Source organism: Octopus sinensis, linkage group LG2 (genome assembly GCF_006345805.1).
Source record: "Octopus sinensis linkage group LG2, ASM634580v1, whole genome shotgun sequence".
Classification (NCBI taxonomy): Eukaryota; Metazoa; Mollusca; class Cephalopoda; order Octopoda; family Octopodidae; genus Octopus; species Octopus sinensis.
The window spans coordinates 205,677,553-205,705,052 of NC_042998.1; the positions used below are offsets into that span (position 1 = coordinate 205,677,553).

Here is a 27,500-nt window from a genome sequence, read left to right on the forward strand (position 1 = left end):
AGAAAGCTGTGTAAATATGAAACAAAGCCCAAAGAGGATGTATAAAAATATATGAGGAAAATGGAAATATCTAAGCGGGGTCGGAGGGGGGGGTGTTGTTGCTCAGTTGCACCTTATGGGAGACATCGAAGTCTGCGAGAAATAATATTCTTCCTTCGGTCTCTCAACAGTCGATTGTTTTGAGTATTTTTTTTTTTTACCTTCTTTTAAAGAAAAGCACACATTTGACAATTTAGTCCTTAAAATGTACTTGGATGGGCACGGCTGCAATGCCTTTAATTATAAACCTAGAACTAACCAACACCTCGTATTCATTTCATGTCCACGTCCCGAAAGGGGAGAATGTTGTCCCAGACTGGGTTTGAACTGGGAACGTAAAATAATGGAATGTCACACGGCCATCCGTCAGCCAACAGCAATAATAAATTAGAGGCACAAAGCAGTTTTAGAGGAAGGAGCTAATCGATTTCGGTACTTGACTGATACTTTATTTTATCGACCCCGAAACAATGAGAGGCAAAGTTACCCGCAGCAGAATTTGAACTCGGAACGTAATGAGTCTGAAGAAATACTGCAAAATATTGAGTCCGAAGCAAATGATCCTGATAGCTTACCCCCTTAAATCAGGGATCCCCAAACTTTTTAGACCATCGACCCCTTCATCGATCCCCAGGCATATACAAGAAAATAAACATATCAACCCCTTGAATAGTCCCATCGGTCCCCAGGGGTCGATATCGACTACTTTGGAGACCCCTTGCCTTAAATGATGATGACGATATTTACCACAGGGGCAATAATAATAATCATGGTACTTCACTTATCGACCCCGAAAGGATAAAAAACAAGATCGACATCGGTGGAATTTGAACTCAGATTGTGCAGATGGACGAAATGCCGCTAAGCATTTTTCCCGGCGTGCTACCGATTCTGCCAGCTCGTCACCTTAATAATAATAATGTCTGCTTTTCTTTGCCCCGAGGAAAATGAATGGAGTGGGAGGAGACATTGAAAAGACAGGTTTTGTTATGTGAAAAAAGCAAAAAAAGCGGGGTTTGTGTGTTTAAAAAGGAAAGCAAAGATCTTAGAGGGAACAGAATATAAAGATACAGAAAGTGTTTAGTGAAATAAGGAGGTGGAGAGAGATTTCGAGTGAATTAGGTCAGCCCCATCCCCCAGTGACCTTCAACGTCATCTCCCTTTAACTGGGGATAAATCAAACACGGGGTCGTTCGAGAAATATCAGCTGAAACCTTCATATCACACACACCATCTTGAAAAAAGGCAAAAATGGAAAGAAAAGTATACATTGGTGTTTCTGAGTTTTCTGTACTGAGATAAGACGGGATAGTCACGGATGGAGATTCTTTGATTGTAAGGTCTGCTCGATTAGGGTTCAACACTAAACAACGTTGAGAAAGAACGAGGTCATAGTGTGAATGTGTGAGTGGCGTCGGCGGGAATGGCGGTTGCTTGTTGTGGAAGAGCGGAAAGGTGAGGTGTACGGTTGGTGCCGGAGCCCTTCAAGAGTGCAGCCAACCAAAGCTTTTTAAAGTGCACCACTTCCTAGAATGGAGCCGGAGAATCAGTTCTCGGTCACTGTTTTTCCAAAACAGCAGCGTGTGTGTGTGGTTACGATGTCGATGTGTGTGTGTGCTTAAAGTACACCTCACCTTATTCTTCTCTTCTTGTCTGTCATTCCATCTCTCCATCTACTACTACTACTACTAGTAGTAGTAGTAGTAGTAGTAGTAGTAATTACTGCTGCTGTTGTCAGACTTGGTACGCTAATGGCAAGGCTACGGTCGCCACCATTGCTATCATCATCATCATGATCTTACTGTTGACAGAAGGTCACACATTTCGGTGGTGGAGCAGGGGCGTGGTGAGAGGCTGTAATACACTGGAGAGATGGACCCTGCTTTTCCTGCCCTCTACATTATCGACCCCACAATGATGAAAGCTGACGCTGCCTTCAGCAGGATTAGAACTTAATTTGTACGATGTACTATCTCCACTACTACTACTACTAGTAATAGTAATATTGTTACTACCACTACTATGATAGTACACTACTACTACTACTACTATATATATATGTTTAGTGCACGCGACTTGCCTTACTTGCAATTTAGCACTCCCCTTCGCCTCTTCCCCGTCCTCTTTACCGCCTCCCTCTTTACTCTTTACTCTCTCTCTCTCTCTCTCTTCTCTTCTCTGTTCTTTCTCTCCCGGCCATAGATTCACAAAATCGTTTGAGTCTCACTAAAAACAAAAACCTTGCTGTATTGGTTGGACCTGATTAGGTTCCGAGTTCAAACCCTGCCAACATTTTAATTTGCCTTTCGTTCCTTTGGGGTTAATAGAAGCAATTACCAGACAAATACGAGGATCGACAGTATCGGCTAATGCCCCTCCTCTCAAAATTGATGGCTTAATTATAAACAGCCGTCATTATCGTGTTCTGTGTGGGTGTGTGACTTTATTAACACACACACACACACACGGGTCCCGCCAAACTCTAATGAACCCGAGACATCGTTTGACGTTGATGACTACTAATTAACGTAGATCACCGCCACTTATCCGGTCACTCGATTGCTAGAAACAGTAGCTATATTTCCCTCAAAACGCACTCAACATACTTAATCCACGAAGGTTCTAGAGACATGGTCTGACGCAATGGTCACATCTGGCGTGCCGTTTCGTCATAGGTCTACTTGATCAACTCTAACCTGAAGCTAAACAATACACACTAAGATAGGGTATTGTTTGGCTCAAGGTCAACACTGATCGAACACACCCATTACAAAGAATCACTCCATTCGTGACCACTCCATTTTTTACTAATAGTAGTGACCATGAGACCGAAGGGGTTGGGTGTGCTCTGAGACAGCTGCTGGCGATGGTAAGTCGATTACATCGACTCCAGTACTCGACTGGTACTTATTTCATTGACCTCGAAAGGACGAACCTTGGCTGAATTTGAACTCAGAACGTAAAGGCACAATAATGATTTTGCCATAATAATAATCTGCCCTGATGCAGTACCAGACACTGCTTCTCATGGCTTCTGATCTTAACTGATTGGAAGTGCTATCATGTACATTGTTTTGTCTTCGTATAAAAGATGGGCTACAGCAAATATTCTGCTCAATACCACAGATTTGCTTGTCAGTTGCTTCACCGTAACCAGTTGAACATGTCCCTTAGTGGCTGACGATATGTGCATCTCTGATCACGAGCAGAAGTAGTGGGGGAGCATCATAGCCATGTGTTGAGTGGAATTCTTAGAGGTTTGGATAATTCACCTTTGGAAACATGGGTGGTTCGTTCAACATCCTTAAAACAAACCTTATTCGGGGACCTTTTGAGCAGGATGAGTTACTCGACCCGAAGAAAATTCTAATTGGACCCCACCTGCAAGGTCATGCGCTGTTTATCTTGGTATGAGATCACCATGTCGCGTACATTTGGTAGTGATGCATGTGCCTGGTGTACCCTTATCAGACGGGTAGTCATGATGGGTATACTGGACTTCATATATTCAGATTAAGACCCATCGAGGCCCTAAGCACTTAAAAGATTTTGGTGCCCCATAAAAGATTATGTAATTCAAAATATAAACAATAAAAAAACCATAATTTTTATTTTTCAAAACGAAACAAAACAGTAAGAGGGAAAATAATGTTTATTTTTGTCTCCTTCCATTTTATTTAGATTTGAAAAGTTTCCTCCTACTTTTTTGAACTGCAAAGTCTTTGATCAGATCCTCAAAATTAATCTTAGGTAACACATCTGCATCTACACTTAGTAGAAATAAAGGCATCCTGGATATTATTTTAGCAAGTTTAAAATGATTTCTTTTGTGCCGTAAACCATTTACTATTTCTGCGGTGCCCCCCCTCCTTCCTTTGATGCCCTAAGCACGTGCCTACTTTGCTTAATGGTTGTTAGTCCAGCACTAGTGTCACTTTGATGGCATGCGCTTCCCTCTCACTTAATAATAATCTTCTACTAAAGGCACAAGGCCTGACATTTAAGGGGAACAGATTAGTCGATTATATCGGTCTCAGTGCGTAACTGGTACTTGATTTATCGACCCCGAAAAGATGAAAGGCAAAGTCGACGTCGGCGGAATTTGTACTCAGAACGTAAAGACGGATGAAATGTCGCTAAGTATTTTGCCCAGCTCAGTAACGAGCACACACGCACTTTTCGTTCGCGTCTACTCTGTTGTGTGTGTGTGTGTGTGTGTGTGTGTAGTAGAACATGTACCCGAACTTATCTGAAATCAATAGTATTCATCAGGTTAGATCATATGAATGCATTTCATCCCTGCTGTCCACACACACACACACACACACACTTGTGCGCCAGCGCTATAAGTACACGGCTTCTGTCCTCAACGAAAAAGTACATACGCACGCGCAAGCAACAGCTATAAAATTAAAGTGCTGAGGAGGTTGCATCACTTGCTAGAAACAGCAGCTAAATCTCCTTCAATCCACTACTTGACATCTTGAAACATTACTATGGCCTAAAACAACGAAAACAAGACAGGACAGGATGGTCACGGCTGGAATGCGTAATCATCCTGTGTTTAAATGAGATTAGGTCCCACGTTTCGTTTGCTAGACAAAATAGCCCAAACCGCCTTAAATATGGGAAGGACATTTATGCATACCCTTAAAATGTAGGTTAGTCATGGCTGGTGTGTTTTATTATGGGGCTCTTGAATCAGAGTCGACCTGGGGTTAAACAACTAACTTCCAACGAAGGAACTCTGCATGCTAGAAACAGCAGCCAATTATATTTTCGTTGGGGACCGCAAAGTAATTGTTCAATTTAACACTAATTAATCCCGCAGTGTTTCTGTGACGTATGGGAAAGGAATGAATGTCACTGCAGCATCATTTTATAGTCCGTCTATTAAAACGAATGTTTGTGTTCGATGACCAAAGTCTGTTGTAAGTCCTTAAAACATTTGTTGATCAGATTTGTCAGCTGTGATCAAAGACACTCCGTTCTGGCCATCCTGTCTGGGCTTCTTTCAAACACAATTGTACCTAGAACTATGTATAGCAAATGTACTCTTCCTATTCTGACTATCGAGATTTGGTTGTTATTTCTAGTTGGGCGAGCGTAGAAGCTCCCTAGTTGGTTTGTTTACTTTTTTTTTTAAATCAAAGACAATGTTTTCTTTCCAGGATTCTCATTATTTAATGTCCTCGTCTAAAACGGTAGGGTGTGGTTTGAGGGAGGTGGTGCTGTTATTTTTAGCAAGTCAGGCGACCATCCATCCTAACCCTAACCCTTCTTGGTTCGCCAGTTTACCATTTTCTGATGCCTTATCATTTATATTACAACACTTTGGAAAGAAAGTATGGCATCGCCCGTCCCTCGCCGCCTCTTTTACTCGTCATCGCCATAAATATTCTCGTTGCTAAACAAACCACGTCGAAGCCCCCCCTCCTTCTTTCACATTCTTTCATCATTAACTCCAAGCAGTTAGTGTAGTTAGGGTTAAGGTTTACTAAAAACAGAATCACAAAGCCGTGGCGAGGATTAATATGGAGGAGAGGCTGGCGTCGTTCGCCGTCGCTAAACATCAACTTTATTACACCGCCGCCGCCGCCCTTCGTTATCCATTGTTTTCTTCTTCTTCTTCTTCTTCTTCTTCACCGTCTCCCTTTCAATTACTTTCTCTCTCTCCCCCTCCCATCGTCCACATGTAACCATTGCACATACACTGACATAATAAACACACACCCTCACTATATATACATATATATACACACACACACACACACAGGCAACATACAGTCAAGCCCCATGTACATGAATATGTAATGTTCACATGTATATACATTTTATATAACTATATTATGTGTATACATTATATATACACCTAAATGTTATATAAATTTCATACACACACACCGAGTATAAGTGGCCGTCAAGAGTCGTCGACTCCTCCCCGCCGCCGCCGCCGCCGTCTTGAAGACTCAACCGTTTGCTCCACTTAAAAAGATCTCATGTCGACAGCAATCAGCGGTTCGCCCTCGTCTCGCTTTACCCATCATTTTACCCACATTTTCACTCTTTAATCACTCTACAAACACAAACAACAAAATAGCAACAAACAAAAACAATAGGGTCAACTTTTATTTTGCTCAACTCCATTCAGTTTTCCGTTTCGTGGCCCGTTCAAAGATTTCCACTAAAAAGGAAAGAGAAAAAAACATCTGATGTAAGGTAAATGCAATATTTCCTTTTCTCCACTCTCTCTCCTCCAATCATAACATTTTCGTGTTGACAGCATTTATTCATGCCCCGGCTATAATCCTGGCAGTATTTTGTTACGAACCTCTATATTGTGCGTTCAAATCCAGCTGGGTATTGGTTGTTACTCAATTCTTGTGCCTGTTGTTATTATTATTATTATTATTATTATTATTATTATTATTATTATTATTATCTTTCGTCCCTCTGGGGTCCAAAAATTAAGGTACCAATGAGGTGCAAGGAAGGATGTAACCGCCTTGCCCCTCCTCTCAAAATTACTAGCCTTATTATTACTGTTTTTCATCAATTTAGTTTCTGCAATAAGGTGTTGCAGACTGTTTCAAAGTACCAAGTGTCGTGGAGCCACTGACGGGAGGCCGACCAAATTTATTACATAATTATTACCGATTTTCGCTGGTTTAATTAGTGTTAACGACGAGGTTTGTAGGGACTAAAAAGGCAAATCAGGATTTGAATTCTGATTGCATAAATGACGTGAAATTAATGTTTTACTTATTAACGGAGGGTTTATGGCTGAAGAGAATGAATTGTGAAGGGAAAGACTTTTAATAACGAGGTTCATTGAAGAAAAATATTGATGGCTCCATCGTTGTTTGTGATTGTAAAGACGGGAGGGGGTGGGGACTGGACGGACGAGAGAATCAGCCGTCAAATAGTTGGTGTGTGTGTGTAATAAATATATATATATATATATATACACACACATACATATGTGTGTATGTGTAATAAATATATATATATATATATATGTATATGTATATATATATATATATGTGTGTGTATATATGTATATGTATATATATATATATATGTGTGTGTATATATATATATGTATATGTATATATATATATATATGTGTGTGTATATATATATATGTATATATACACACACACAGCTATATACATATTTAGTATACATGCAAACGTGTGTACTTAAATATATACATACATATGTGTGTGTGTGTGTACTATGTATGTATGCATGTATACTATGTACGCATGTGTGTATGTATGTATGTGTATATATATATGTATATGTGCATGTATGTGTATATGGGCGAAGGTAAAGAATACGTACACCCGGTTGTTAGGGGTTAGGGTTTTTGTTACGCCGAAAACCGGTGGTGTACGTACACGTAATCTTTACCCCCGCCGAGTATATGTATGTATATATATAGGCGCAGCGTGGCTGTCTGGTAAGAAGCTTGCTTCCCAACCATATGGTTCCGGGTTCAGTCCCACTGTCTGGCACTTTGGTTAAGTGTCTTTTTACTATAGCCTTGGGCCGACCAAAGCCTTGTGAGTGGGTTTCGTTGATGAAAACTGAAAGAAGCTCGTCGTATATATGTATATATATATGTGTGTATATATATATTACAGATTGAGATAGGGGTTGTGAGTGGGCATTTTGTAACTTAATATAAGGAACTCTTGACTTTGTATATGTACATTTTCATGTGGATATGTGTATGTTTGTATATTCTAATATATTGATTTCACTAACTGTAACCTTATATATATCACCGTGATCACCATGACCGACCAGGCTATCAGATGTTGTTACACATCGCTGATCACAATGCGCTTCGCATTGTTTTAGCCTTCAAATGACGCCACCCCGCTGGCTAAGCGAGCAGACCAACAGAAGAAAGAGTGAGAGAAAGTTGTGGCGAAAGAGTACAGCAGGGATCGCCACCACCCCCTGCCAGAGCCTCGTGGTGCTTTAGGTGTTTTCGCTCAATAAACACTCACAACGCCCGGTCTGGGAATCGAAACCGTGATCCTACGACCGCGAGTCCGCTGCCCTAATCACAAGGCCATTGCGCCTCCAACCTTATATATATATCTATGTATATTATTATATATTATTATGTATATATGTATATATAACTTAGAAAGGTTTTGGCCAGTATTGACCCAGGCCATGTCTAACTTAATAGCCCCACCTGGCGAAGTCTTTCAATTCAGGATTTGGGCACCAAGGCCCATTCGAGCAGAGAGTTATTGTTTGCGGAGACATATCTGGGTGTGGGTGGTTTGTCTGGGATTGTTTGAAGGAATTTGTCCAAAGACTTCTTGAATTTTGTGTGGTCAGTTTCTTTTTTGACGTGTCCTGGTGTAATGTTGAAGAGAGCGGGTCCAATTGAGGTGAAATAATTGTGCCGTATTGTTGTTATGTGATGCGATTTAGATTTTTGTTGTGGACGGATGGCACGTGGTCCAAGCCTTGGATGTATTTTGAAGGTGATGCCAACATCATTCAGACAGTGCTGATGGAATATTTTCCACATCTAACAGATAATGTAGCGTTCACGGCATCGTTGGAGTGAATACAGTTTCAGTTTCTCTAGTCTACCCCAGTAGTCAAGGTCTGACATGCCATCTATCTTTTTTGTGATTGACCTTTGGGGAGCTTCAAAGGTGCATGTGTATATACACTTATATGTATGTGTATATTATGTATATGTACTCATTCTTGTATGGGTGTACCTTCTCTGATATTCATATTTGGATTGTACTTTATAATCTCTGAAGAGGCCTTGGGATATATTTGTAAGTGTCTCATTTATAACCACATATTAACTTATCACACCTGGCTAATATGAGCATAATGAGATACTCATATCTGTATGGCTGAAACAGCTGTAAGATATAGTTTATTTATATTTATTTATACATATTGTACTTATTGTATCATATTACTCATTAATGTGCACTGTTTTGTTCTGTACTATTATGTTTGACCTTGATGTTCATATGTAGTTGGTTAATAAATTATGTGAATGGGTATTATCTGGTAGTTGATTATTGATTAAGGTGTATTTCTCCATTTTCTTATTTTGTGTGTGTGTGTGTGTGTGTGTATATATATATATATATATATATATATATATATATATATATATATATATATACTCTTATATATATATATATATATATGTATACTCTTTTACTTGTTTCAGTCATTTGATTGCGGCCATGCTGGAGCACCAACTTTAGTCAGGCAAATCAACCCTGGGACTTATTCTTTGTAAGCCCTGTACTTATTCTATCGATCTCTTTTGCTGAACCGCTAGGTGACGGGGACATGAACACACCAGCATCAGTTGTCAAATAATGCTGGGGGACAAACGCAGACACACAAACATACACACACGCATATATATACATATATACGTCGGGCTTCTTCGAGATTCCATCTACCAAGGCTATAGTAGAAGACACTTGCCCAAGGTGCCATGCAGTGGGACTGAACCTGGAACCATGTGGTTCGTAAGCAAGCTACTTACCAGACAGCCACTCCTGCACCTATATGTACATTTGTATATATTCTTTTACTTGTTTTAACCATTTGACTGCGGCCATGCTGGAGCACCAATTTCAAGGATTTTAGTAGAAGAAATAGATACGAGGACTTATTCTTTGTATGCCTAGTCCTTATTCTGTCTGACTTACAGCAAACTGCAATGTTTTACGGGGATATAAACGAACATCAGTTGTCAAGCGATGGTGGAGGAACAAACACGGACACAAATGTACACACACACACACATATGCAACGGACTTCTTTCAGTTTCCATCTCCGAAATCCACTCACAATGCTTTGGTTGGCCCGAGTCTATAGTAGAAAACACTTGCCCAGGGTGAACTTGGAACCATGTGGTTGGGAAGCAAGCTCCTTACCAAACATCTCTGGCTACATATTTTCTTTCTTTTCTGTAGTTTCAGCTCAGAGCTGTGGCCATGCTGATGCACTGCCATTTTGCTACACTGTTATTACTGAGAACCTCCCCCAGTATGTGGCACTTGGTGAAGAATGGAGTTTGATATAGCTACCCTCATTTGCACCTCTTACCGTGAGGTGGGTTCATCTGGGACTCTAGACAGGAAGAGATCCAGCTTTGATTTAAAAATGCCTACATCTACTTTGTGCAGGTTCCTCAGGCTCTTTGGGAGAATATTAAAAAAGCTGTGGGCCCTTGAAACCCAGGCTGTTGCAGAAGCTGGTCCTGAAGCGTGATGGCATTGCTGGGATCTTTGGCACTATGCAGTGTCAACCTGTTCTGGCATTGATGTAGCTTTCAATGCCAGAATTTGGCACAGTTCCTTCCAGGATCTTCCAGACATATATTACTGCATACCTCTCCCGTCTCTCTCCAGGGAGTAGAGTCTTGGCTGTTTCAGCCTTTCCCAGTAGCTGAGCTGTTGCAAAGAGACGATCTTCTTTGTGAATCTTGTCTGGGTTGCTTCAAGGTCCGCTGTTAATTTTACACTGGTGGGTGACCATAGCTGTGAGCAGTAATCCAGGCGGCTGAGGACGAATGTCCGCCAGAGGACCAACATGGTTTCCTTATCTCTGATTCTGAATGTTCTCAGGATCCACCCAGCCAGTCGTCTGCACTTTGTCACCATCCTGGTAATGTGCACTTGGAAAGAGGCACCATCACTCATGTCGATACCCAGGTCCCTCACAGACTTAGGCTCTGAGATTGAAATTCCTTGTGGACCAGTGTGCCCTGTAAGTTTCATATTCAGTTTTGGATTTGGAATTTTTCATCATTAAACTGCATATTATTATCCTCAGCCCATCTGTAAATTGAGTCCAACTCCTGCTGCAGATGTGCAACATCACTGGGGTTCTGTATTTTCTGCGAGACTTTCGTATCATCTGCATAGCTTCCAAGGGTGGCTATCCAGGCAGTTGAGGGCATATCCTAGTTGGATAATCTGTGAGGCAGCCATCCTTTTGGAGTGTACTGAGGCTGTTTCTTTTGCATAATGAAAGAAGGCCTTTGGGTTTGACTTAATCTTTTTTATAACCCAGGCTTCTTTGCTTTTTCCCTCACATAGGATTGTTGCAGGTTTTTTTCAATCTCCATCAGTGTTGTTTTTAGGCGGGACCTTTTGCTAATTTTGGAATGTTGGTTGAGTTGATTTGCAAACTTCATCCATCGTCCCATGAGGATCTTCCTCTCCCTTGGAATCTTGTTCCTATTTGTTTTGGCCTTGTGCTCTGGGACATATTTCTGGCATATAGCTTGCACTATAGACATGAAACATTCAAGTTTCATGTCAGTGTCTGATGTGGAGAGACATTTCAGCCAGTCTGGTGAAAAAATATTTTCACAGATATTTTCTATAATAACCACATAGAAATTAATTAAATATCTTATAATTATTATACTAAAAATCTCACGACAAATCAAGCATTAAATTGACTACACGCATTTCATGACTAAATATATAAATTGATAATATTACTTTAAAATATTTAGCCGCTCTTCAGGTAAAGAAAATAACATAAATAAATTAAGATATTATAATAACAATATTAATGTAAAGCAAAAACATGACTTATCTTATTGATGAAAACCAGTTAAAAGAAATTTTAAACTTTAAACTTACAATCTAGCATTGTACGTTATGTAAACAATGAATATACAATAAATAAATAAATAGATATATGTATTTAACATGACGTAATATACCATTTATGGGGGGAAATTCTAAATTCTCAATAATTTAAAACTATGGCATTATATGTAAAATATATAAAATTAATTAAATGTCCATAAATTAATATATATTCTTCAATTAATTTTATCAATCCCTTGGTTTAAACTTATTCTAGTTATGTTCATACACTACATAACCTACAACTAACTTTTACTCCTTATAATATTACATAATATAACTACATAAATTAATAAATTAATAACATAAACCAGGGTATATATATTCACAAATTATCTAAACTTATTATATAAATAATTCGACCTATGTCTACATTTAATTTTTCTCTCATCTTGGAAATTAATCAATTGGTTTTTAGATAGTAATATCTCCATAAATTCATTAGTACATAGTAAACAAAAATTATTACCTATTCTATAAGATTTAGCTTTACAAACTATCTCCCATTTTAAATTTGCTAAGGCCAGTGTTTTATTCTTAAATGAGTGCATGTTTTGGGCCACCCTTAATTTAATTTTATTAGATGTCGACCCCACGTAAATTGCATTTATATTATAACTATTCCTATAAATATTATCACCTCTCAGAGTCACTACACATTTATATACTACATCAGCCAAATTACATTTATTTTAAAATTTACATTTCATCTTATCTCTACGCGTACGATTAATCGATTAATTAAATACTGATCATTAGTATTATTGGAATTATTCTATATTTTTTTAATATAAAACTTATTCAGCTTAAAACTATTAAAAGATGAAATAATGTTACCAACATTAGTAGTAGAATAACCAACTCCAAAATTATTACTAGAAAAAATATTGTATTTTTTATTATCTACAATGAATAATTCAAATAGTTTTAATACTTCTTTAATAATGTTTGTTTTAATTTGAGCCCCAGAAGGAATAATTAACCAAATTTTATTCTTATTGTTAACATTCCTTTTATTTATTATATTATTATACTTCTTATTATCATTAACCACATTAAATATATTCTTATCTTTTACTCTTTTATTATATTTATCTTTTTTCAGAAAACCTATTACTAAAACCATAATTAACTGAACAATACTTATCATAATTCTTAATATCAGGTTTATTATTATAAATAACATAAGAATCATTTATATTTATATTATTATAAAATCTACAATTATTAATGAATTTAATACTATTATTATATCCCGTCTCCCTCAAGGCTTCATTATAATAAGGTGCATGTTTTCGGAAAATCTCAAAATTAGAAGAATGTTCCAAAATTCTTTTTCCTATATTATTTATCATATATATATGTATATATGTATATATTTGTATATATTTGTATATATGTATATATGTATGTATATGTATATATGTATGTATATGTATATATATGTATATATATGTGTGTATATATATATATATGTATGTATATGTCTATGTATACATATATGTATATGTCTATATATGCATACATGTATGTATATGTATAGGTATATATATGTATATATGTGTTGTCCAACCCGTGCTAGCGCGGAAAACGGACGTTAAACGATGATGATGTATAGGTGTATATATGTATGTATATGTATATATGTATGTATATGTATATATGTATATATATGTATAAGTATATATATGTATAGGTATATATATGTATAGGTATATATATGTTTGTATATGTATAGGTATATATATATGTATATATATGTATAGGTATATATATGTTTGTATATGTATAGGTATATATATAGGTATATATATGTATAGGTATATATGTATATATATGTATATGTATATATGTATGTATATGTATATATATATATATATCATCATCATCATCTTCGCTTAGCGTCCGCTCTCCATGCTAGCATGGGTTGGACGGTTCAACTGGGGTCTGGGAAGCCAGAAGGCTGCACCAGGCCCAGTCTAATCTGGCAATGTTTCTACGGCTGGATGCCCTTCTTAACGCCAACCACTCCGTGAGAGTAGTGGGTGCTTTTTATGTGCCACCGGCACGAGGCCAGTCGGGGCGACGCTGGCAACAGCCCTGTTTGGATGGTTCTCTTACGTACCACCGGCACTAGTATCACAGTTGCAATTTCCATTGATGTTGATCGATTTCGATTTTGATTCTTACTTGCCTCAACAGGTCTTCACAAGTAGAGTTTTGTGTCGTAAGAAGGAAAGGTATGCATAAGTGGACTGTCTACATCCCATGTAGAGGCCACGGGTTATAGTCTCACTTGTCCTGCCGGGTCTTCTCACGCACAGCATACTTCCAAAGGTCTTGGTCTCTAGTCATTTCCTCGGTGAGACCTAAAGTTCGAAGGTCGTGCTTCACCACCTGATCCCAGGTTTTCCTGGGTCTGTCTCTTCCACAGGTTCCCTCAACCGCTAGAGTGTGGCACTTATATGCATATATATATATATATATGCATATATATATATATATATGCATATATATATATATATATATATATATATATATATATATATATATATATATAAGCATACTAGCAGTATCGCCCGGCGTTGCTCGGGTTTGTAAGGGAAATAACTATAAAGCATTTTTAGAGAGTTATAGCCAAAAAATGGAAAAAAAATTATGGTAAATTTTTTTGAGAGTTAAAAAGGTCGAGTTGCGTCCCCTAGACAGTCTGTGGTTTGTGTTTCTGATTCTCGACCCCATGTCGAATTTATCGATTTTTTTCAGAACTGGGGGAACTTTTCAAAATTTTCGCTGCGTTAGTTTTGAATTATGACATTGGGCTATGTGTGTGTCAAGTTTCATCAGAATCGGTTGAAAGCCGTGGTCAGGGTGAGGCTACAAGCAAACAGACACACAGAAACACGCACAGACAAACTGCCGTTTATATATAGAGAGATATATAGATACCGTAAATCTTCAAGTATAGTTTGCCCGTGAGTATAATACGCAGGGGATTTTTAGGGGGTTGTTTTTCTGAAAAACCTAAACCTTGTGTATAATACGCACCCTTTCTCTAACTTGAGTCGTGCGTAATTAAGCCAGCAGCACCTAGTGTAACAAACACTTCCGTGCATGCGTAATACAATAATGGTGATGTTCTTAACTGTTATATGGGAATGTAAATATATTTGCAAATTGTTTATTTTTTACATGTTATTCTGTGTTCTGAATACTTGTATTTTAATAAATGTTGCTTACTGCAAGTTATGGATGATTCTTTTATGATTTCATTGCTTTCATGCTTAGCTTAAGGTATTTTCACGTCCGACATCACAAAATGTGTCTGAATAAACTTTGCCGGAGAGCAAATAGAGCCTCAGACATTACTTAGAAAATATTTTTCTTTTTTAACCTTGTATATAGCACGCACGAGGGATTTTGACCTTTATATTTTGGGAAAAAAGTGTGGATTATACTTGAGGATTTACCGTATGCATATATATATATATATATATATTCGCATATACACAAATATAAGAGAGTGACCACTATATGGTCGACTCTTGCGCTAAAAATAGATCTATTTTTAGCGCAAGAGTCGACCATATAGTGGTCACTCTCTTATATTTGTGTATAAATTTTTATTGTATCCCTGGTTTTTATGCGCTAAGCCACTTGGTGTTAAATTGATGGTATTATTAAATTAATATCCAATTTTTTCACCCTTATTTTTGATTATATTCGTGCATATATATATATATATGGCTTGCATAACACACGTAAATGTGCCTGTGTTGTGCCACATGAAACACTTAGGCAGCACCATGTCAAAGCACCCAGCACACTCTGTAAATGGTTGGTGTTCAGAAGGGCTTCCAACTGTAGAAACGATGCCAAATCTGGCTGGAGCCTGGTGCAGCTCCCTGGTCTGCCAGCTCTGATCAAATCGTCCAACCTAAGCCAGCATGGACAACAGATGTTATATGATGATGATATAGATAGGTATGTATATAATATATATGACTGTGTGTGTGTGTCTCTATGTATGTATATGTATACGGACACAAACACACAATAATTGATTTTTATTTTTATTGCTGATTCATCTCAGAAAATAATTTTTTTTTAACCCTGGTCAACTCAAATTGAGTTTACCTGTGATCACAAGCACAGTGTATCTAGATGTACATCATTTAGTGTGTTCCTTGTTTAAGATATTAGTGTGATTTATGAGAGATTTTGCTCCTATTTTCCAGCAGGTTCTCCTGCCATCTAAAGGGTGTGTCTGTGTGTGCGACATGTTAGTGATAGTTAGAGGTGGTGGCCATGTCTCTGATGGCATGATAGGAACTTCCTTTCTGTGGCCCTCAGCGCCCCTAGCCATTTCTCTCATGACAGACAGAGCGGATATCCATTATTTCTTTTCCATTGAAGTGGATGGCCTTTTACGAATGAGTTGTTCCTGATTTCCCAGACATCTGTCAGCTTTACAATGCTGTCAGCTGTAGGCTTGTCACATGTCCTCCACTCACCACTAATTGCAAACCAGTCCTACTTTGCCAGCCAAAACATGTATCATATACACATACACACTCACACACACACACACACACACACACACACACACACACACACACTTCAGAACAGCCTATGTTATTTAGCACAAAAGTCTGTTATTTCCTTTTTCTTTTCCTTCCTTTAGTTGTGGACTGAAGGCTGTGGTCATGCTGGAGCACTACCACAGTTTTGTTTCGAACTCAATTTATTAGACTGTGGCCATGCTGGGGCACCATCTTGAAGAACTTTAGTTGAACAAATCAACCCTATTTTTTAAGCCTGGAACCTATTCTATTGGTCTCTTTTGCCAAGCCACTAAGTTACAGGGGACATAAACATGCCAACACTGGTTGTCAAATGGTGGTAGGGAACAAACACACACACACACACACATAAATATATACATATGCATATACATACATATACAGGCATATACATATATAAGAATCTCAGTCAAATTGAAATCAAAATGGAAATTGTAGTTGTGGCCAATGCCAGTGCCGCCTGACTGGCTCCTGTGCTGGTGGCATGCAATAAGCACCATTCGTGCATGGGTCGTTGTCAGTGCCACCAGGACTGGCTCCCTGTGCTGGTGGCATGTAAAAAGCACAATCCGAATGTGGTCGATGCCAGCCCCCTTGCCCTGACTGGCTCCTGTGCTGGTAGCACATAAGAAGCACCATCCGGACCATGGCGGATACCAGTGCTGCTTGACTGGCTCCCGTACTGGTGATACATAAAAAGCACCCACTGCACTCTCGGAGTGGTAGGCGCTAGGAAGAGCATCCACCAGTAGAAATATTACCAGATCAGATTGGAGCCTGGTGCAGCCTTCTGGCTTGCCAGCCCTCAGTCACAAAACCGTCCAACCCATGTCAGCATGGAAAACAGACTTTAAACAACGATGATGATGATTATGACGATGAATATACTCATATATGTGTGTGTGTGTGTGTATATATGCACACACACACACACATATGTAGATATATATATATATATCAAGAAAACCTGGAACGAGGTGGTGAAGCACGACCTTTAATACAACAAACTATTGATTTCTTTGTTTTATATTTCAACTAATCCCAAAAGCTGGTGCATTTGTTTGCTGTGCAGCATCCCCTCCTCAAACCTGACTGCACCTGAACTTGAAACCCTTTACTTCCCCTCCTCAACCCTTCATGTCTTCTTCACCCAACATTCATCAACCACTTTTATAACAACAACAACAACAACCACTACTGATATTTCTTTGTTGTTGTGTGTCTGTGACAAGTGGTAAAACTCTACTGGAACGAATCTCTTCCATCCATGCCAAACCAGTTGATATCAATAATAATGGCAACGATATGCTTCTACCAGCAGCTCTGACATCTACATTGAATGAGGAATATAGAATTGCTGGTTTGTTTACTTCTTACTTTTTAAAATTCACACCAAACTCCACTCCTTGTGTCCTTCTTTAACAGCTGCCACCTTGCAGTTGACCCCGTTTGCCCTTCTTTCAATTAATTTCGAGTTTGGTCAAATAACTTTCTCATAATTAAGTTGGTGTTCGGAATAGAAATCAACATGGAATTCTGATGGAAGGTTTTAATTTAGATTCCTTAAAAACAGGAAATTTGTATCAGAGAATCAAAGATGGTTCCAGGTGTGTGGCTCTCAAAATGGTTAAATATCTTTATCCAATCAACCCTGATTGAGAAAACTTCAACAGCATTCTAACCATGACAAGCCCTTTTTTATTATCAAGTGTAAGGCTCAGTATACTTTTCATAGGGTCTATCCCCAAATCTCCTCAATTAAAATGAAATTTAGTCAAGACCTCATGCTGAAACCAAATTGGAAATTCTTATTGAAAACCACTTCATTTCAGGTGTGTGAAAAAAAATGAGGTAGTTTCATTTTTGATATCACATGGAACCAGGTTTCCTTCATACCAGATCAACTTGGTTGATGCCTTCAGAGTCCAACTAATTTCTCTCTTTAAAAACCCAGTTGACTAACATTTATTCTAGTTCAATTTTCCAATTCTCAGTAATGATTTGGAGGAACAAATTTAGACATAACAACAAAAATAAGCAAAATTAATAAAAATAAAGGAACTGAACAATTTCATTCCAAATCTCTCTCTAGAAAATAGTGCTATTTTATTTTTGATGTAGCAACATCACAAATTGGTGTTGTTGATAGAACACCTTTCATATTGTCTTCAGGATCCACCCATTTTATTTTCAACTTCTCTTTTCACCAGAGGGTAAATTGTTATAAAAGACAACAGTATTTTTATCCCTTCCAACATGGTTTTGAAGACTTTTGTGGCTTTTTAAATCTAAAAGCATGACAGATGTTCCTTATTCCGAAATTCTGCAAGTCTTTCACTTTTAAAACAAAGTTTCAATAAATAAGTACATCTGCCAGTTCTTCAAAATCTGCAGATACATCAGCACCAACTGATAATGCATGAATCCAGTTCTGGGAACAAATTACGGAACCTTTGTTTGACAAAATTCTTTGTATCTGACTCTTTGATGTTTCCACCTCTGATGTCTTGACAACTTTCTGAAAAGGTGTTCACCTTGTTTTGATCAAATTTCTACTTCTAGCGCAGAAGTGTGGATTCAAATACCCAAATGTTTTTCTTTGTTAAAATAACGAAATGCTGCCAAGCATTTTGCCCGTTCTGCTAATGATTCTGCCAGCTCCTCGCTGTCTTATAAGCACCAGCTTAATATATCAGGTTTAGCTGGAATAGAGAGAATAGAAATATTACATTTTCTAAAATATCTCTGTTACAGAATTAATATTGAATTTAAACCACAGAAAATATTTGGAAAATAAAGAAAAACATTCCTGCATCATCCTTGAGTAGAAAATTGAAAAGTTTTGCCACCACAATGTAATGAGCCAATGTCTCGTCTGAAGCAGATTTTTATGTTGATTCTGCAGTTTATTAGAAATTATTTTTATACATTATTTATAATTAAACCTGTTTATTATATTATTTAAATAGGGATCATTGCCAAATTTTAAGTTATATAGTCCAAAAGTAAAATTAGTTGAAACAATTTTCTATTAAACTTCAAAATAGATCAAAACAAATCCAAATGCAAATATCCGGTTACTGTTGGTTTCCATGAACAGAGACCCCCCCCCCTTTGACACGTGATTCACTGGTGGAAGGGGACTTAGAGATACCATGCTGTTTCAACCTTATTGTGTCTCCCCAGTGAGAGCCATGCCTGGATCAATGAATCTAACAAGAAGACAGGCTCTTGTTTATAAAAATAAGCTAACAGCAAAATATCTGCTGATAACTGAGAACCAGATAATAATCCATGGATTTCATGAGAAAGAGCGGGAATCCTAACAATAACAAGTCTGTTCATTCTTAACACTTTCTGCTTGATTCAAATATTGCCAGAACAAACAGAGACTTTATTTGGGCTGCGTGCACCTCACAAATTGTTTACTTTTTTATGTCAAAAAAGAAAGTAAAATATAAGGTTTAAAAAATGTTCAATACAATAAATAAAAAGTAAATTTCAATTTACATAAAATGTTAATTGGTTGAAATAAGTTATTAGGATATATTTTTCAAGATTTTTAGCTTTACAATTTTACTAAAAACGTATTTAATTTCTGATATTATTTTTTATTCCTCCTGCTGGTGAATTGTTTAACATTACATCTGTGAATTATGTAAGTTAGGGTTCAAAGCATAAAAATATTCAACATGTCATTATACAAGAGACATTGTCTTGCTGCTGTGTTGTGTCTCTTATTTCTTATAAAGAAAATGCAAATGCTTTCCATTTACATTATTTACATTTGACGGATATTTGTCCTCATCTTGTTTGTTGTTAACACAATGTTTTGGCTGATATACCCTCCAGCCTTCATCAGGTGTCTTGGGGAAATTTCGAACCTGGATTCTCATTCCTAAGGTATTTTTTGTTGTTGTTGTTGTTATTCAGGTCACAAGCAGTTGTTCATGGTATAGACTACTGTCAAGTTATCTTTACAGTATAGATGTCGTATTCATGCATAGAGGTGCAGTGGCCCAGTGGTTAGGGCAGCAGACTTGTGGTCATAGGATTGCGGTTTCGATTCCCAGACCAGGCGTTGTGTTTATTGAGTGAAAACACCTGAAGCTCCACAAGGCTCCAGCAGGGGTGGTGGTGGCAACCCTTGCTGTACCCTTCCACCACAACTTTCTCTCGCTCTTTCTTCCTGTTTCTGTTGTACCTGTATTTCAAAGGGCCAGCTTTGTCACACTGAATCTCCCCCAAGAACTACATTAAGGGTACACGTGTCTGTGGAGTGCTCAGCCACTTGCATGTTAATTTCACGAGCAGGCTGTTCCGTTGATCGGATCGGCCGGAACCCTCGTCGTCGTAACCGACCGAGTGCCATGAGTATTCGTGCTATATTTATCTTTTACTTGTTTCAGCCATTAGACTGCGCCCATGCTGGGGCATCACTTTGAAGAATTTTTTAGTTGAATGAATTGGCCCCAGTACTTTTTTCTTAAGCCTGGTACTTATTCTATTAGTCTCTTTTGCTGAACTGCTAAGTTACAGGGACATAAACACACCAACACTGGTTGTCAAGTGGCAGTGGTGGGAGACAGACACACACACACACAATGGGCTTCTTTCAGTTTCTGTCTACCACATCGATTCACAAGGCTTTGGTTGGCCCAAGGCTACAGTAGAAGACACTTGTCCAAGGTGCCATGCTGTGGGTCTGAACCCAGAACCATGTGGTTGGGAAGCAAATTTCTTACTACACATTTATATCGACACCTATGCACACAGCCCTGCTCTCACCTATATTATTTATATATTAAATCTTTAGTTAAATATATTCAGTGAGAATATTATCTGCTGAATTTATATTGTATCAAAGTATTAATACTATTAAAGTATTTATATATTTAGTACGAGCAATTATATACATATATATTTTTTAATATATTATTATTATTATAAGGAAATCAATATCAAAACTCCTCAGAAAGATATACAAGTGTGAAAAATAATTGTATTAAAAATATATAAATAAATATAAATATGTATAAAAATATATGTAAATATGTATAAGTATAAATATATGTTGTGTATGATGTGGAGGGTTTTTATATAATTGAAGTCCAAAAGTATTATTCCTTTGGTCTTTTATTGTTCCTTTGGTGTCATCGAAGAATGCTTTCCATCTCATTTGTTAAATTAAGTCATTTGTTTTTTGAAGTAATGCTGAGGAGTTTAGATATTGATTTCCTAATATTAATAATAATATATTATTAAAAAATATAAATGCTGTAGAGTCAATAGTTTTAAAGTGACCAAATTATTATTCTGTAAAATGTTCACACTTCATTTAACATAAAATTATGTTTAAAATCTAGTTTTCCCCAACAGCAACGAAAACAAGCATAAAAATCAAGTGGAAAGGCGAATGTTTCACAACAAAAGGTATAAACAACTAGAATTGGAATAAGAACCCTTTGTTTATGCCATCGCTACAAACCTGAACTCAAACAACACTAGTTCTGTGGAGTCTTGCAATAAAAAAACTCTTTGTTTCGGAATTAAATACACAAGAGTAGTCTCTAAGAATCTTTCTCTCATTTTACACATTCTTCCATAAAATTCTATGACTTCCCTGTGGAATGTCTCCTTTTTATGATGGTAGAATGTGATATGAGAGACATTTGATTTGTATTTTGAGAGAATCTAATGACCACTCCTCATTAGTAAACAATGACAAATTAGTCAAAAGTCCTTAATGGGAGCTGTTGGTCCATAACTCCACCTTCCTCTTCTGTTAGGTTATTTCTATTTTCAACTAAATTAACTATCCTTTAGAGGCCCTTTGTTGCCAGCAGAATTAAGAGCTCTCTGAACTTTGCCCAACCTAATCTTATTGTCACAGCTATGCTCTCAGAGCATCCACCTCTGCTACTAAGTTGGTTACCGAGATAACAGAAGCTATCTACTAACTTAACCCCTCCCCCCCGCTCCAGTATTTGATGGAGTCTGTTTTCTGTACATTGTCAGTGTTTATTGCCCCTGTGCATCTTCCACATACAAAAGCTATTTTCCCAGTTAACCTTCCTCTAATATTGCTGCATCTCTTATGTGTCCCTAGCTTACACTGGGTACATCTTATGGAATTTCTACCTACGCCTTTTCTACATATCGAGCAGGGCCATCTACATGAAGGGATTTGTCTGCTTTCCTACTTAATAAGACTTTGGTTTTCGCTAAGTTAACTCTAAGGCCCTTTGATTCTAGACCTTGCTTCCCTACCTGGAACTTCTTCTCTAGTTCTGGTAGTGATTCAGCTATAAGAAGAACAAGGTCATCAGCATAGAAGAGCTCCCAGGGGTAACCTGTCTTGAATTCCTCTGTTATTGTCTGGAGGACTATGATGAACAAGAGGGGGTTGAGGACCAATCCTTGGTGAACCCCTACTTGTACCATGAATTATTTGCTGTACTTGTTACCAACCCTAACCTTACTGATAGCATCCCTGTGCATGGCTTGTACAGCCCTCACAAGCCCCTCGTCTATCCCTAGTTTCCTCATTGACCACCAGATAAGGATCAAGGGACCTTGTCAAAGGCTTTCTCCAAGTCAACATAAGCCAAGTACAAAGGTTTCTCTTGCGGCTACCTTTCCAGAAATATGGCAGTGGTGCTTTTCCCTGGCACAAAACTGCTGCTATGATCGGCTGTTTCACTTTTTCCATTATTGTAGCAGTGGTTGTTTGAGTTGCTAGAAATAGTAGCCATATATCTCTCCCTCAATACCCTTTTCCTTAGTCCTTTACATTATAAGTTCAAACCTGACAGACATCAAGTTTGCCTTTCATCCATTCAGGGTCAATAAAGTACCAATCGATGTGACTTAACTCTCCTCTAAAATTGCTGACCTTGTGCCAAAATTAGAAATTACTATGAGTAGTAGTAGTAGTAGTAGTGGTGATGGTAATATTAGCCGCATTATTATTATTATTATTATTATTTCAGCAATCTTATTGCAATTATTATCAAAGCAGCCAACTCATACCAACATAGGAACACAGGCGCCACATGTTATTATTATTATCCCTCTTTCATCCTTTCGGGGTCGATAAAACAGGTGCCAGTTGAGTACTGGGGTCGATGTAATCAATTTATCCTCTCCCACCCCCCAAAGTTTCAAGCCTTGTGCCTACCGCAGAAAGGATTATCATTCTCCCCCCCCCCCCGGTTGCTTTCATTACGTAAAACCCTTCAACTCCCTCTCAACTGCTGACAGAAAAACTCTCTCAAATGGTTTTTCCTATTCTTTTCTCTTTGTTCTTCTCTCCACAACAAAATTACTGTCTGCTGCATAGTAGTACCTCTCTCTCTCTCCCCCCTTCATTCCCTTTCTTCCTCCTTCCTCTCTCTCTCCCCTTCAGTATCTCTCCCGTTCATTCTCTTTCTTCCTCCTACCTCTCTCTCTCTCTCCCTTTCATTCTCTTTCCTACCTCATATCGCCCTCACTCTCTCCTATATACACACACACACACACACATATACACCCTGTATCGATTCTACATACATCTGGCTGTTTTTCATTTGAACACATTATTTTCTTTGTTCGCTGATTAAAACTTATTCTTTCTGTCTTCATCTTCCACATCTGAAAACATCAAAGCCTTTCTATAACAATCATTTCTATTGTTTTGTTTTTCTTCTGTTTTTATTTAATTTGGTTGATTTTTGTTTCAGCAGATATTTCACAATTTTCTGGGATCCATGAACCTATGTCTAGATTATTATTATTGTTGTTGTTGTTGTTTTCCAGTTTGGGAAAATAACTTCAAAAATTTTTTAGATATTGACAACTTTCTAAAAGACGCGTTTCATAATAATAATCCTTTCTACATTAGGTACAGGGCCTGAAATTCTGGGGAAGGAGGCTTTTCAATTACTTCGACCCCCTCCCCCCAATACTCGACTGGTACTTATCTCATTGGCCCTGAAAGGATGAAAAGTAAAGTTAAAACCTTGGTGGAATTTGAACTCAGAACATAAAGACACTAAATCTAAAGGGTGAGATATCTCAAGGAAGACCTCCAAATGTCTGAAGAAATTCTGGCAGCCCCATCCCAGTTGGGGTGTATATAGGGGACTAGTCTAAAAGCACCACCTTTGCTATTGCTCACATCCAGGACCACCATCTTAACATCTAAGTCTAAGAAGCACTTCCACCTCACCTCCCATTCCGGGCCAACTAAGTGATGAGAAGATCTCAAAAGAAATTCTGGTTTTGCTGATGGCTGTCACATCTATAACTTGTGACCTGAGGTCACTGAGCAGGTGACCTTACCTGCAGGGCAACCCTTTTAAACCCACCATGATGACCGGAGAGAATTTGGAGAAGAAACAAAGGGTGTTTACTTACCCACTGGGTACCACTGAATGTCAGGTGGTTCAACCTCTGTAATTGTTGGGGTTCTTTTGAGAACCCCCTTAAAATCCTACTCATGGCTTTTACATTAGGGGTTCCCAATTCATGAGGGAAGCTCTCCCTAATGTCATCATCAGTGTTTCTGGCATACGAATGGTGCTGGTGCCAAAGATCACATCCTCTCTCTCTCTCTGAAGGTCCTTCCTTTGTGCTATTAGAGGCCATCAGTTCTTTGTCAGCCCTCCTCATAAGCACGAAACTTTTTGCTTGTATGGTTGGTTGTTGTTGTTAGTTGTTGCAGTTGTGGTCATGTTGGTAGAGTTGGTTGTCATGGTGATATCTGTGTCGACGATTGTGCTGCTAGAGGGCTTGCTGATGCTGCTGGGTGTTTTTTCTGTTTTTTGGTGTGTGGGGGTGTGATGTTTTACCGTGTTTATTTTTGGCTCTTTTGGTTATGTGCCCCCCCCCTCTTTTTCACTGCATGATGCAGATGCATTTGTGTATGTGGTGAATCGAGGTTCAAGTCGAATATGCATTTGAGTTTAGAGGAGATGATGTGAGGGAAGGGCGTGGGAGAGTCCCTGGGTACTGTGCGTGTCTGTTATTATTATTCTTTCTGTTGCTGATCTGGTATTGGTGTTCTTCCAGCATTTGCTAACACCTGTTGAGGCAAGTGAAATCGAAATCAAAATTAAATTCGATGACTGGCACCTGTGCCAGTGGAGCGCTAAGAGTACCATCCGAGCTTGATTGTTGCCAGAGCAACAAACTGGCTTCCTTGCCGGTGGCACGTAAAAAGCAACATTCAAGCGTGATCGTTACCTGCGTCGCCTTACTGGCACTTGTGCTAGTGGCACGTGAAAAAACATTTGAGTGAGGTCGTTGCCAGTGCCACTGGACTGGCTCCTGTGCAGGTGGCACATAAAAAGCACCATTTGAGTGTGGCCGTTGCCAGTACCACCTAACTGGCCCTCATGCCGGTGGCACGTAAAAGCACCCACTACACTCCCGGAGTGGTTGGCGTTAGGAAGGGCATCCAGCTGTAGAAGCTCTTCCAGATCAGATTGGAACCTGGTGCAGTCATCTGGTTCGCTGGACCCCAATCAAATCATCCAACCCATGCTAGCATGGAAAGTGAACGTTAAACAATGATGATAATGTTCTTGTTGTTGGTGCCACTTTTAATGTTGATCATTGCTGGTTTAGTTGGCATTGTGACTTTTTACCCTCAACTCTAACATTTAGCTTTTCCCCTCCTGGAAGTGAACGAGGTCTGGGATCTTGGGGACTGTGTCTGGTTTAATTAGAGTAGCATCCCCGCACTGACCAGTTTTCACAACAGGTTTATGTTGATCACTGGTTCAGTGTCACCTTTGCAGTACAGCATGACTAGGTATTGAGTGCAAAGGTGACCTGAGACAATATGCTCAGGGACAGGGGTCGTTATCATACAAGTTCTGATGAATCTCCAAAAGTACTAAGTCCCTCTCAGGCTGTATTTCATTGTGGTGACAGAGTTGCTATAAATGTGGAAGTTACAATCACCTGACGACTTCCGACCCTGAGAAGTTTGAACATGCAAAGAAAGAAACACCTTTGATCCATAGGAATTAGTTTACTCTTTTACTTGTTTCAGTCGTTTGACTGCGGCCATGCTGGAGCACCGCCTTTAATCGAGCAACTCGACCCCGGGACTTATTCTTTTGTAAGCCCAGTACTTATTCTATCGTTCTCTTTTGCCGAACCGCTAAGTAATGGGGACATAAACACACCAGCATCGGTTGTCAAGCAATGCTAGGGGGACAAACACAGACACACAAACACACACACGCATATATATATATATATATACATATATACGACGGGCTTCTTTCAGTTTCCGTCTACCAAATCCACTCACAAGGCCCGAGGCTATAGTAGAAGACACTTTCCAGAGTTTTCCACAGTTTCCAGAGATTTGTTTTGAAAATTGTCTGTTCTTCAGTCCCAAGAGTTGATGATTGAGAAACCTAGCAGACCCATTGTAGCAGTAAAACTTTATCTTTTGGTAATGAAGAGGAGATGAAAGCTGGAATGACAAACCATTGGATAAATCTCTCCCCACCCTCAAGGAAAATAGAAAACACTTGGAAGAAGAAGAAGCAAACAACAGATCTGAAGGATTCCAGAATGGTTTCCAAAAGAAATGGAAACGGCATCTCTAGGAGGAGGAAGAGTAAGAGGAGGTAGCAGTGTGAATTAGACAAGCCTTATAAATCACTTCTTGGACTATTGTCTCTTTATAGGTGGTGGGGTTGGGGGTGGGGTGGGGGTGACTCTTTTCTCAGAAATGAAATATTTAAAGCAAGTATGTTTATAGCTTTTGCTTGTTTCAGTCATTAGACTGTGGCCATGCTGGGGCACTGCCTTGAAGAATTTTTAGTCAAATGAATTGATCCTAGCACCTTGTTTAAAGTTTGGTACTTATTCTGTCAGTCTCTTTTTGTTGAACTGCTAAGTTATAGGGACATAAACAAACCAACACCATTTGTCAAGTGGTGGTGGGAGGGGACAAACACAGTGACACACACACACACACATGATGGGCTTCTTTCGGTTTCCATCTACTAAATCCATTCACAAAGCTTTGGTTGGCCTGAAGCTATAGCAGAAGGCACTTGCTTAAGGTGTCACGCAGTAGGACTGAAGCCAGATCTATGTGGTTATGAAGCAAACTTCCTACCACACAGCCATGCCTGCACCCATCATCAATTTTTAATAATCTGTAAAGCAAAATATGCCCACGGGCATA

At 38.5% G+C, this 27,500-nt stretch overlaps 1 protein-coding gene across 3 annotated transcripts in view; it reads left to right on the top strand.

Moving 5' to 3' along the window:
• The window catches only part of LOC115227479 (long-chain fatty acid transport protein 6-like), a 100,395-nt gene that overhangs the window by 14,029 nt on the left and 58,866 nt on the right, over window positions 1-27,500 (top strand). Inside the window, exon 1 of one of the 3 annotated variants that reach the window (XM_036500712.1) lies at window positions 5,862-6,253. The exons of 1 other annotated variant lie outside the window; for it this stretch is intronic. The gene's annotated coding sequence lies outside the window, so the exon portion shown is untranslated. Of the gene's footprint in view, window positions 1-5,861; window positions 6,259-27,500 lie in introns of those variants that run through there. One more of the 3 variants, XM_036500711.1, reaches the window with a different exon arrangement.